The following is a 14,607-nucleotide window of genomic DNA, read 5'->3' as shown; positions in this document are numbered from 1 at the left end:
TAAAAACGTCAACAAAAATGTTGGTGAGTTATAGGTTTAACCTATATATATCAAATCATAATAATAGACCACAAGATTTCATATTTCAATACACATCCCATACATAGAGATAAAAATCATTCATATGGTGAACACCTGGTAACCGACATTAACAAGATGCATATATAAGAATATCCCCATCATTCCGGGACACCCTTCGGATATGATATAAATTTCGAAGTACTAAAGCATCCGGTACTTTGGATGGGGTTTGTTAGGCCCAATAGATCTATCTTTAGGATTCGCGTCAATTAGGGTGTCTGTTCCCTAATTCTTAGATTACCAGACTTAATAAAAAGGGGCATATTCGATTTCGATAATTCAACCATAGAATGTAGTTTCACGTACTTGTGTCTATTTTGTAAATCATTTATAAAACCTGCATGTATTCTCATCCCAAAAATATTAGATTTTAAAAGTGGGACTATAACTCACTTTCACAGATTTTTACTTCGTCGGGAAGTAAGACTTGGCCACTGGTTGATTCACGAACCTATAACAATATATACATGTATATCAAAGTATGTTCAAAATATATTTACAACACTTTTAATATATTTTGATGTTTTAAGTTTATTAAGTCAGCTGTCCTCGTTAATAACCTACAACTAGTTGTCCACAGTTAGATGTACAGAAATAAATCGATAAATATTATCTTGAATCAATCCACGACCCAGTGTATACGTATCTCAGTATTGATCACAACTCAAACTATATATATTTTGGAATCAACCTCAACCCTGTATAGCTAACTCCACCATTCACATATAGAGTGTCTATGGTTGTTCCGAAATATATATAGATGTGTCGACATGATAGGTCGAAACATTGTATACGTGTCTATGGTATCTCAAGATTACATAATATACAATACAAGTTGATTAAGTTATGGTTGGAATAGATTTGTTACCAATTTTCACGTAGCTAAAATGAGAAAAATTATCCAATCTTGTTTTACCCATAACTTCTTCATTTTAAATCCGTTTTGAGTGAATCAAATTGCTATGGTTTCATATTGAACTCTATTTTATGAATCTAAACAGAAAAAGTATAGGTTTATAGTCGAAAAAATAAGTTACAAGTCGTTTTTGTAAAGGTAGTCATTTCAGTCGAAAGAACGACGTTTAGATGACCATTTTAGAAAACATACTTCCACTTTGAGTTTAACCATAATTTTTGGATATAGTTTCATGTTCATAATAAAAATCATTTTCTCAGAATAAAAACTTTTAAATCAAAGTTTATCATAGTTTTTAATTAACTAACCCAAAACAGCCTGCGGTGTTACTACGACGGCGTAAATCCGGTTTTACGGTCTTTTTCGTGTTTCCAGGTTTTAAATCATTAAGTTAGCATATCATATAGATATAGAACATGTGTTTAGTTGATTTTAAAAGTCAAGTTAGAAGGATTAACTTTTGTTTGCGAACAAGTTTAGAATTAACTAAACTATGTTCTAGTGATTACAAGTTTAAACCTTCGAATAAGATAGCTTTATATGTATGAATCGAATGATGTTATGAACATCATTACTACCTTAAGTTCCTTGGATAAACCTAATGGAAAATAGAAAAATGGATCTAGCTTCAATGGATCCTTGGATGGCTCGAAGTTCTTGAAGCAGAATCATGACACGAAAACAAGTTCAAGTAAGATCATCACTTGAAATAAGATTGTTATAGTTATAGAAATTGAACCAAAGTTTGAATATGATTATTACCTTGTATTAGAATGATAACCTACTGTAAGAAACAAAGATTTCTTGAGGTTGGATGATCACCTTACAAGATTAGAAGTGAGCTAGCAAACTTGAAAGTATTCTTGATTTTATGAAACTAGAACTTTTGGAATTTATGAAGAACACTTAGAACTTGAAGATAGAACTTGAGAGAGATCAATTAGATGAATAAAATTGAAGAATGAAAGTGTTTGTAGGTGTTTTTGGTCGTTGGTGTATGGATTAGATATAAAGGATATGTAATTTTGTTTTCATGTAAATAAGTCATGAATGATTACTCATATTTTTGTAATTTTATGAGATATTTCATGCTAGTTGCCAAATGATGGTTCCCACATGTGTTAGGTGACTCACATGGGCTGCTAAGAGCTGATCATTGGAGTGTATATACCAATAGTACATACATCTAAAAGATGTGTATTGTACGAGTACGAATACGGGTGCATACGAGTAGAATTGTTGATGAAACTGAACGAGGATGTAATTGTAAGCATTTTTGTTAAGTAGAAGTATTTTGATAAGTGTATTTAAGTCTTTCAAAAGTGTATAAATACATATTAAAACACTACATGTATATACATTTTAACTGAGTCGTTAAGTCATCGTTAGTCGTTACATGTAAGTGTTGTTTTGAAACCTTTAGGTTAACGATCTTGTTAAATGTTGTTAACCCAATGTTTATAATATCAAATGAGATTTTAAATTATTATATTATCATGATATTATCATGTATGAATATCTCTTAATATGATATATATACATTAAATGTCTTACAACGATAATCGTTACATATATGACTCGTTTAAAAATCATTAAGTTAGTAGTCTTGTTTTTACATATGTAGTTCATTGTTAATATACTTAATGATATGTTTACTTATCATAGTATCATGTTAACTATATATATATCCATATATATGTCATCATATAGTTTTTACAAGTTTTAACGTTCGTGAATCACCGGTCAACTTGGGTGGTCAATTGTCTATATGAAACATATTTCAATTAATCAAGTCTTAACAAGTTTGATTGCTTAACATGTTGGAAACATTTAATCATGTAAATATCAATCTCAATTAATATATATAAACATGGAAGAGTTCGGGTCACTACAGTACCTACCCGTTAAATAAATTTCGTCCTGAAATTTTAAGCTGTTGAAGGTGTTGACGAATCTTCTGGAAATAGATGCGGGTATTTCTTCTTCATCTGATCTTCACGCTCCCAGGTGAACTCGGGTCCTCTACGAGCATTCCATTGAACCTTAACAATTGGTATCTTGTTTTGCTTAAGTCTTTTAACCTCACGATCCATTATTTCGACGGGTTCTTCGATGAATTGAAGTTTTTCGTTGATTTGGATTTCATCTAACGGAATAGTGAGATCTTCTTTAGCAAAACATTTCTTCAAATTCGAGACGTGGAAAGTGTTATGTACAGCCGCGAGTTGTTAAGGTAACTCTAGTCGGTAAGCTACTGGTCCGACACGATCAATAATCTTGAATGGTCCAATATACCTTGGATTTAATTTCCCTCGTTTACCAAATCGAACAACGCCTTTCCAAGGTGCAACTTTAAGCATGACCATCTCTCCAATTTCAAATTCTATATCTTTTCTTTTAATGTCAGCGTAGCTCTTTTGTCGACTTTGGGCGGTTTTCAACCGTTGTTGAATTTGGATGATCTTCTCGGTAGTTTCTTGTATAATCTCTGGACCCGTAATCTGTCTATCCCCCACTTCACTCCAACAAATCGGAGACCTGCACTTTCTACCATAAAGTGCTTCAAACGGCGACATCTCAATGCTTGAATGGTAGCTGTTGTTGTAGGAAAATTCTGCTAACGGTAGATGTCGATCCCAACTGTTTCCGAAATCAATAACACATGCTCGTAGCATGTCTTCAAGCGTTTGTATCGTCCTTTCGCTCTGCCCATCAGTTTATAGATGATAGGCAGTACTCATGTCTAGACGAGTTCCTAATGCTTGCTGTAATGTCTGCCAAAATCTTGAAATAAATCTGCCATCCCTATCAGAGATAATAGAGATTGGTATTCCATGTCTGGAGACGACTTCCTTCAAATACAGTCGTGCTAACTTCTCCATCTTGTCATCTTCTCTTATTGGTAGGAAGTGTGCTGATTTGGTGAGACGATCAACTATTACCCAAATAGTATCAAAACCACTTGCAGTCCTTGGCAATTTAGTGATGAAATCCATGGTAATGTTTTCCCATTTCCATTCCGGGATTTCGGGTTGTTGAAGTAGACCTGATGGTTTCTGATGCTCAGCTTTGACCTTAGAACACGTCAAACATTCTCCTACGTATTTAGCATCATCGGCTTTCATACCCGGCCACCAAAAATGTTTCTTGAGATCCTTGTACATCTTCCCCGTTCCAGGATGTATTGAGTATCTGGTTTTATGAGCTTCTCTAAGTACCATTTCTCTCATATCTCCAAATTTTGGTACCCAAATCCTTTCAGCCCTATACCGGGTTCCGTCTTCCCGAATATTAAGATGCTTCTCCGATCCTTTGGGTATTTCATCCTTTAAATTTCTCTCTTTTAAAACTCCTTGTTGCGCCTCCTTTATTTGAGTAGTAATGTTATTATGAATCATTATATTCATAGATTTTACTCGAATGGGTTCTCTGTCCTTCCTGCTCAAGGCATCGGCTACCACATTTGCCTTCCCCGGGTGGTAACGAATCTCAAAGTCGTAATCATTCAATAATTCAATCCACCTACGCTGCCTCATATTCAGTTGTTTCTGATTAAATATGTGTTGAAGACTTTTGTGGTCGGTATATATAATACTTTTGACCCCATATAAGTAGTGCCTCCAAGTCTTTAATGCAAAAACAACCGCGCCTAATTCCAAATCATGCGTCGTATAATTTTGTTCGTGAATCTTCAATTGTCTAGACGCATAAGCAATCACCTTCGTTCGTTGCATTAATACACAACCGAGACCTTGCTTTGATGCATCACAATAAATCACAAAATCATCATTCCCTTCAGGCAATGACAATATAGGTGCCGTAGTTAGCTTTTTCTTCAATAACTGAAACGCTTTCTCTTGTTCATTATTCCATTCAAATTTCTTCCCTTTATGCGTTAATGCAGTCAAGGGTTTTGCTATTCTGGAAAAGTCTTGGATGAACCTTCTGTAGTAACCAGCTAGTCCTAAAAACTGGCGTATGTGTTTCGGAGTTTTTGGGGTTTCCCACTTTTCAACAGTTTCTATCTTTGCCGGATCCACCTTAATACCTTCTTTGTTCACTATGTGACCGAGGAATTGAACTTCTTCCAACCAAAATGCACACTTTGAAAACTTAGCGTACAATTCTTCCTTCCTCAATACTTCTAACACCTTTCTCAAATGTTCACCGTGTTCTTGGTCATTCTTTGAGTAAATAAGTATGTCATCAATGAAAACAATGACAAACTTGTCAAGGTATGGTCCACACACTCGGTTCATAAGGTCCATGAACACAGCTGGTGCATTAGTTAAACCAAACGGCATGACCATAAACTCGTAATGACCGTAACGTGTTCTGAAAGCAGTCTTTGGAATATCATCTTCTTTCACCCGCATTTGATGATACCCGGAACGTAAGTCAATCTTTGAATAAACAGACGAGCCTTGTAGTTGATCAAATAAGTCATCGATTCTCGGTAGTGGGTAGCGGTTCTTAATGGTAAGTTTGTTCAACTCTCGGTAGTCGATACACAACCTGAATGTACCATCTTTCTTCTTGACAAACAAAACAGGAGCTCCCCGCGGTGATGTGCTTGGTCGAATGAAACCACGCTCTAAAAGTTCTTGTAATTGGCTTTGTAGTTCTTTCATCTCGCTGGGTGCGAGTCTGTAAGGAGTACGAGCTATTGGTGCAGCTCCTGGTACAAGATCTATTTGAAATTCAACGGATCGATGTGGGGGTAATCCCGGTAATTCTTTCGGAAATACATCGGGAAATTCTTTTGCAATGGGAACATCATTGATGCTCTTTTCTTCAGTTTGTACTTTCTCGACGTGTGCTAGAACAGCATAGCAACCTTTTCTTATTAGTTTTTGTGCCTTCAAATTACTAATAAGATGTAGCTTCGTGTTGCCCTTTTCTCCGTACACCATTAAGGGTTTTCCTTTTTCTCGTATAATGCGAATTGCATTTTTGTAACAAACGATCTCTGCTTTCACTTCTTTCAACCAGTCCATACCGATTATCACATCAAAACTCCCTAACTCTACTGGTATCAAATCAATCTTAAATGTTTCGCTAACCAGTTTAATTTCTCGATTCCGACATATATTATCTGCTGAAATTAATTTACCATTTGCTAATTCGAGTAAAAATTTACTATCCAAAGGCGGCAATGGACAACTTAATTTAGCACAAAAATCTCTACTCATATAGCTTCTATCCGCATCCGAATCAAATAAAACGTAAGCAGATTTATTGTCAGTAAGAAACGTACCCGTAACAAGCTCCGGGTCTTCCTGTGCCTCTGCCGCATTAATATTGAAAACTCTTCCGCGGCTTGTCCATTCGTGTTCTCCTGGTTTGGGCAATTTCTAATAATTTGGCCCGGTTTTCCACATTTATAACAAACTACATTGGCATAACTTGCTCCGACACTACTTGCTCCGCCATTACTCGTTGCGACACCATTTGTTCCTTTCGTTCTGTTAACCCCTGGTCCGTAGATATCACACTTCGCTGTGCTATGACCATTTCTTTTACACTTGTTGCAAAATTTGGTGCAGAACCCCGAGTGATACTTTTCACACCTTTGGCACAGCTGCTTCTGATTGTTGTTGTTGTTGCGGTTATTATTGTGGTTAAGATGATTGTTGTGGTTGCTGTTGTTGTTGTTGTTGTTGTTGTTGGGCCGTTTGTTGTAGTTGCGATTGATGTTGCGATTTTTAGGATAGTTGTTGCGATTATTGTTATAATTGCTGTTGTTGTTGTATTGGGGATTCTTATCACCGTTTTCCTCCCACTTTCTTTTGACTTGCTTCACATTGGCATCTTCAGCAGTCTGTTCTTTAATTCTTTCTTCAATCTGGTTCACTAGTTTGTGAGCCATTCTACATGCCTGTTGTATGGAGGCGGGCTCGTGTGAACTTATATCTTCTTGGATTCTTTCCAGTAATCCTTTCAAAAACGCGTCGATCTTCTCTTCCTCATCTTCGAATGCTCCCGGACACAATAGGCACAATTCTGTGAATCGTCTTTCGTACGTGGTAATATCAAATCCTTGGGTTCGTAACCCTCTAAGTTCTGTCTTGAGCTTATTTACCTCGGTTCTGGGACGGTACTTCTCGTTCATCAAGTGCTTGAATGTTGACCACGGTAGTGCGTACGCATCATCTTGTCCCACTTGCTCTAGATAGGTATTCCACCATGTTAACGCAGAACCTGTGAAGGTATGCGTAGCGTACTTCACTTTGTCCTCTTCAGTACACTTACTTATGGCAAACACCGATTCAATCTTCTCGGTCCACCGTTTCAATCCGATCGGTCCTTCGTTCCATCAAATTCCAAAGGTTTGCAGGCAGTGAATTCTTTGTAGGTGCATCCTACACGATTTCCTGTACTGCTAGATCCAAGGTTATTGTTGGTATGTAGTGCAGCCTGTACTGCAGCTATGTTTGAAGCTAGAAAAGTACGGAATTCCTCTTCATTCATATTCACGGTGTGTCGAGTAGTCGGTGCCATTTCCTTCAAAATAGTTAAATGGAACAAGTTAATCATACAGAATATTAAGAGTAGTTAATAGTATTTCGTAGCATAATATGAACTCATTTATAAAAGCTTTTTCTTCATATTAGCGTTTTATAAGTTTAAATTCGGGTAGTACCTACCCGTTAAGTTCATACTTAGTAGCTAATATACAATTCAACTACTACAATTCTATATGAAAAACTGATTATAATAATATTTCGCGTTCAAACTTTTACACAATATTTTTCAAACTTACAATACCGCTTATTTTACATATAGCATGAAATATAGCACACAATAAATTTGATACAAGATGGTTGTGAAGATAATTCTAGCTAGTACACAAGTCGTTCAGCAAAGGCAATAAAGACACGTAATTCATACGTCCAGAAACAAGTCATGCATTCTGGTTTTACTAGGATTACTTCCCATCCTTGGTCTTGTGGAACATAACCGTTATGGCCGTTGATAAGACAGCGTGTTGTAACGTCGTCAAAGGGACGAGGGTTATGTAATGTCCAACAGTCCCGTAACAATCTAAAAACCTCATTTCTTACCCCAATTACCGACTCCGTCACTTGTGGGAACGTTTTGTTTAATAGTTGTAGCCCGATGTTCTTGTTCTCACTTTGGTGAGAAGCGAACATTACTAATCCGTAAGCATAACATGCTTCTTTATGTTGCATGTTAGCCGCTTTTTCTAAATCACGAAGTCCAATATTCGGATATATTGAGTCAAAATAATTTCTTAACCCATTGCGTAAAATAGCATTTGGGTTCCCCGCAATATATGCGTCAAAGTAAATACATCGTAACTTATGGATTTCCCAATGTGATATCCCCCATCTTTCGAACGAAAGCCTTTTATAAACCAAGGCATTCTTGGAACGTTCTTCGAATGTCTTACAAACTGATCTCGCCTTAAATAGTTGTGCCGAAGAATTCTGACCGACTCTAGACAAGATTTCATCAATCATGTCTCCGGGTAGGTCTCTTAAAATATTGGGTTGTCTATCCATTTTGTGTTTTTATACTGTAAAATAGACAAGAGTTAGATTCATAAAAAAAATACTTATTAATACAAGCAATTTTTACATATATCATAAAGCATAAGCACACTATATTACATATATTACACCACACGAATACAACTATTTTATTCCGACTCGCTTGTTACTTCTTCTTCGGTTTTGGTTCGTTTTGCCAAGTTTCTAGGGATATATGATGTTCCCCTAATACGAGCCGTCGTGATCCACATTGGTTTAGAAAAACCTGGTGGTTTAGAGGTTCCCGGGTCATTGTTACAACTTAAGGACTTCGGGGGTTGACGATACATATAAAGTTCATCGGGGTTGGAATTAGATTTCTCTATTTTTATGCCCTTTCCCTTATTATTTTCTTTTGCCTTTTTAAATTCAGTTGGGGTAATTTCTATAACATCATCGGAATTCTCGTCGGAATCCGATTCATCAGAGAATTGGTAATCCTCCCAATATTTTGCTTCCTTGGCGGAAACACCATTGACCATAATTAACCTTGGTCGGTTGGTTGAGGATTTTCTTTTACTTAACTGTTTTATTATTTCCCCCACCGGTTCTATTTCTTCATCCGGTTCCGATTCTTCTTCCGATTCCGATTCTTCTTCCGGTTCCGACTCTTCTTCCGGTTCCTCTTCGGGAACTTGTGAATCAGTCCACGAATCATTCCAATTTACATTTGACTCTTCATTATTATTAGGTGAGTTAATGGGACTTGTTCTAGAGGTAGACATCTATCACATAATATCAAACGCGTTAAGAGATTAATATATCACATAATATTCACATGTTAAAAATATATAGTTTCCAACAAAATTTGTTAAGCAATCATTTTTCAAGTAAACACGGTCAAAGTCCAGACTCACTAATGCATCCTAACAAACTCGATAAGATATACTAATGCAAACTTCTGGTTCTCTAAGACCAACGCTCGGATACCAACTGAAATGTCCCGTTCTTATTGATTAAAAACGTTCCATATTAATTGATTTCGTTGCGAGGTTTTGACCTCTATATGAGACATTTTTCAAAGACTGCATTCATTTTTAAAACAAACCATAACCTTTATTTCATAGATAAAGGTTTTAAAAAGCTTTACGTAGATTATCAAATAATGATAATCTAAAATATCCTGTTTACACACGACCATTACATAATGGTTTACAATACAAATATGTTACAACAAAATAAGTTTTTTGAATGCAGTTTTTACACAATATCATACAAGCATGGACTCCAAATCTCGTCCTTATTTAAGTATGCGACAGCGGAAGCTCTTAATAATCACCTGAGAATAAACATGCTTAAAACGTCAACAAAAATGTTGGTGAGTTATAGGTTTAACCTATATATATCAAATCATAATAATAGACCACACGATTTCATATTTCAATACACATCCCATACATAGAGATAAAAATCATTCATATGGTGAACACCTGGTAACCGACATTAACAAGATGCATATATAAGAATATCCCCATCATTCCGGGACACCCTTCGGATATGATATAAATTTCGATGTACTAAAGCATCCGGTACTTTGGATAGGGTTTGTTATGTAGTGACCCGAACTTTTCCATGTTTATATATATTAATTGAGATTGATATTTACATGATTAAATGTTTCCAACATGTTAAGCAATCAAACTTGTTAAGACTTGATTAACTGAAATATGTTTCATATAGACAATTGACCACCCAAGTTGATCGGTGATTCACGAACGTTAAAACTTGTAAAAACTATATGATGACATATATATGGATATATATATATAGTTAACATGATACTATGATAAGAAAACATATCATAAAGTGTATTAACAATGAACTACATATGTAAAAACAAGACTACTAACTTAATGATTTTTAAACGAGACATATATGTAACGATTATCGTTGTAAAGACATTTAATGTATATATATCATATTAAGAGATATTCATACATGATAATATCATGATAATATAATAATTTAAAATCTCATTTGATATTATAAACATTGGGTTAACAACATTTAACAAGATCGTTAACCTAAAGGTTTCAAAACAACACTTACATGTAACGACTAACGATGACTTAACGACTCAGTTAAAATGTATATACATGTAGTGTTTTAATATGTATTTATACACTTTTGAAAGACTTCAATACACTTATCAAAATACTTCTACTTAACAAAAATGCTTACAATTACATCCTCGTTCAGTTTCATCAACAATTCTACTTGTATGCACCCGTATTCGTACTCGTACAATACACAGCTTTTAGATGTATGTACTATTGGTATATACACTCCAATGATCAGCTCTTAGCAGCCCATGTGAGTCACCTAACACATGTGGGAACCATCATTTGGCAACTAGCATGAAATATCTCATAAAATTACAAAAATATGAGTAATCATTCATGACTTATTTACATGAAAACAAAATTACATATCCTTTATATCTAATCCATACACCAACGACCAAAAACACCTACAAACACTTTCATTCTTCAATTTTCTTCATCTAATTGATCTCTCTCAAGTTCTATCTTCAAGTTCTAAGTGTTCTTCATAAATTCCAAAAGTTCTAGTTTCATAAAATCAAGAATACTTTCAAGTTTGCTAGCTCACTTCCAATCTTGTAAGGTGATCATCCAACCTCAAGAAATCTTTGTTTCTTACAGTAGGTTATCATTCTAATACAAGGTAATAATCATATTCAAACTTTGGTTCAATTTCTATAACTATAACAATCTTATTTCAAGTGATGATCTTACTTGAACTTGTTTTCGTGTCATGATTCTGCTTCAAGAACTTCGAGCCATCCAAGGATCCATTGAAGCTAGATCCATTTTTCTCTTTTCCAGTAGGTTTATCCAAGGAAATTAAGGTAGTAATGATGTTCATAACATCATTCGATTCATAGATATAAAGCTATCTTATTCGAAGGTTTAAACTTGTAATCACTAGAACATAGTTTAGTTAATTCTAAACTTGTTCGCAAACAAAAGTTAATCCTTCTAACTTGACTTTTAAAATCAACTAAACACATGTTCTATATCTATATGATATGCTAACTTAATGATATAAAACCTGGAAACACGAAAAACACCGTAAAACCGAATTTACGCCGTCGTAGTAACACCGCGGGCTGTTTTGGGTTAGTTAATTAAAACTATGATAAACTTTGATTTAAAAGTTGTTATTCTGAGAAAATGATTTTTATTATGAACATGAAACTATATCCAAAAATTATGGTTAAACTCAAAGTGGAAGTATGTTTTCTAAAATGGTCATCTAGACGTCGTTCTTTCGACTAAAATGACTACCTTTACAAAAATGACTTGTAACTTATTTTTCCGACTATAAACCTATACTTTTTCTGTTTAGATTCATAAAATAGAGTTCAATATGAAACCATAGCAATTTGATTCACTCAAAACGGATTTAAAATGAAGAAGTTATGGGTAAAACAAGATTGGATAATTTTTCTCATTTTAGCTACGTGAAAATTGGTAACAAATCTATTCCAACCATAACTTAATCAACTTGTATTGTATATTATGTAATCTTGAGATACCATAGACACGTATACAATGTTTCGACCTATCATATCGACACATCTATATATATTTCGGAACAACCATAGACACTCTATATGTGAATGTTGGAGTTAGCTATACAGTGTTGAGGTTGATTCCAAAATATATATAGTTTGAGTTGTGATCAATACTGAGATACGTATACACTGGGTCGTGGATTGATTCAAGATAATATTTATCGATTTATTTCTGTACATCTAACTGTGGACAACTAGTTATAGGTTACTAATGAGGACAGCTGACTTAATAAACTTAAAACATCAAAAGATATTAAAAGTGTTGTAAATATATTTTGAACATACTTTAATATATATGTATATATTGTTATAGGTTCGTGAATCAACAGTGGCCAAGTCTTACTTCCCGACGAAGTAAAAATCTGTGAAAGTGAGTTATAGTCCCACTTTTAAAATCTAATATTTTTGGGATGAGAATACATGCAGGTTTTATAAATGATTTACAAAATAGACACAAGTACGTGAAACTACATTCTATGGTTGAATTATCGAAATCGAATATGCCCCTTTTTATTAAGTCTGGTAATCTAAGAATTAGGGAACAGACACCCTAATTGACGCGAATCCTAAAGATAGATCTATTGGGCCTAACAAACCCCATCCAAAGTACCGGATGCTTTAGTACTTCGAAATTTATATCATATCCGAAGGGTGTCCCGGAATGATGGGGATATTCTTATATATGCATCTTGTTATTGTCGGTTACCAGGTGTTCACCATATGAATGATTTTTATCTCTATGTATGGGATGTGTATTGAAATATGAAATCTTGTGGTCTATTGTTACGATTTGATATATATAGGTTAAACCTATAACTCACCAACATTTTTGTTGACGTTTAAATCATGTTTATTCTCAGGTGAATATTAAGAGCTTCCGCTGTTGCATACTAAAATAAGGACAAGATTTGGAGTCCATGTTTATATGATATTTTGTAAAAACTGCATTCAAGAAACTGATTTCGATGTAACATATTTGTATTGTAAACCATTATGTAATGGTCGTGTGTAAACAGGATATTTTAGATTATCATTATTAGATAATCTACGTAAAGCTTTTTAAACCTTTATTTATGAAATAAAGGTTATGGTTTGTTTTAAAAATGAATGCAGTCTTTGAAAAACGTCTCATATAGAGGTCAAAACCTCGCAACGAAATCAATTAATATGGAACGTTTTTAATCAATAAGAACGGGAAACATTTCAGTTGGTATCCGAGCGTTGGTCTTAGAGAACCAGAAAATTTGCATTAGTGTGTCTTATCGAGTTTGTTAGGATGCATTAGTGAGTCTGGACTTCGACCGTGTTTTCTTTAAAAATGATTGCTTAACATTTTTGTTGGAAACTATATATTTTTAACATATGAATATTATGTGATATATTAATCTCTTAACGTGTTTGATATTATGTGATAGATGTCTACCTCTAGAACAAGTCCCATTGACTCACCTAATAATAATGAAGAGTCAAATGTAAATTGGAATGATTTGTGGACTGATTCACAAGTTCCCGAAGAGGAACCGGAAGAAGAGTCGGAACTGGAAGAAGAATCGGAACCGGATGAAGAAATAGAACCGGTGGGGGAAATAATAAAACGGTTAAGTAAAAGAAAATCCTCAACCAACCGACCAAAGTTAATTTTGGTCAATGGTGTTTCCGCCAAGGAAGCAAAATATTGGGAGGATTACCAATTCTCCGATGAATCGGATTCCGACGAGAATTCCGATGATGTTATAGAAATTACCCCAACTGAATTTAAAAAGGCAAAAGAAAATAATAAGGGAAAGGGCATAAAAATAGAGAAATCTAATTCCAACCCCGATGAACTTTATATGTATCGTCAACCCCCGAAGTCCTTAAGTTGTAACAATGACCCGGGAACCTCTAAACCACCAGGTTTTTCTAAACCAATGTGGAAAACGACGGCTCGTATTAGGGGAACATCATATATCCCTAGAAACTTGACAAAATGAACCAAAACCGAAGAAGAAGAAACAAGCGAGTCGGAATAAGATAGTTGTATTTGTGTGGTGTAATATATGTAATATAGTGTGCTTATGCTTTATGATATATGTAAAAATTGCTTGTATTAATAAGTATTTTTTTATGAATCTAACTCTTGTTTATTTTACAGTTTAAAAACACAAAATGGATAGACAACCCAATATTTTAAGAGACCTACCAGGAGACATGATTGATGAAATCTTGTCTAGAGTCGGCCAGAATTCTTCGGCACAACTATTTAAGGCGAGATCAGTTTGTAAGACATTCGAAGAACGTTCCAAGAATGTCTTGGTTTATAAGAGACTTTCGTTTGAAAGATGGGGGATATCACATTGGGAAACCCATAAGTTACGATGTGTTTACTTTGACGCATATATTGCGGGGAACCCAAATGCTATTTTACGCAACGGGTTAAGAAATTATTTTGACTCAATATATCTGAATATTGGACTTCG

Source organism: Rutidosis leptorrhynchoides, chromosome 8 (assembly GCF_046630445.1).
Source record: "Rutidosis leptorrhynchoides isolate AG116_Rl617_1_P2 chromosome 8, CSIRO_AGI_Rlap_v1, whole genome shotgun sequence".
NCBI lineage: Eukaryota > Viridiplantae > Streptophyta > Magnoliopsida > Asterales > Asteraceae > Rutidosis > Rutidosis leptorrhynchoides.
Note: the sequence above shows the minus strand (reverse complement) of the source record.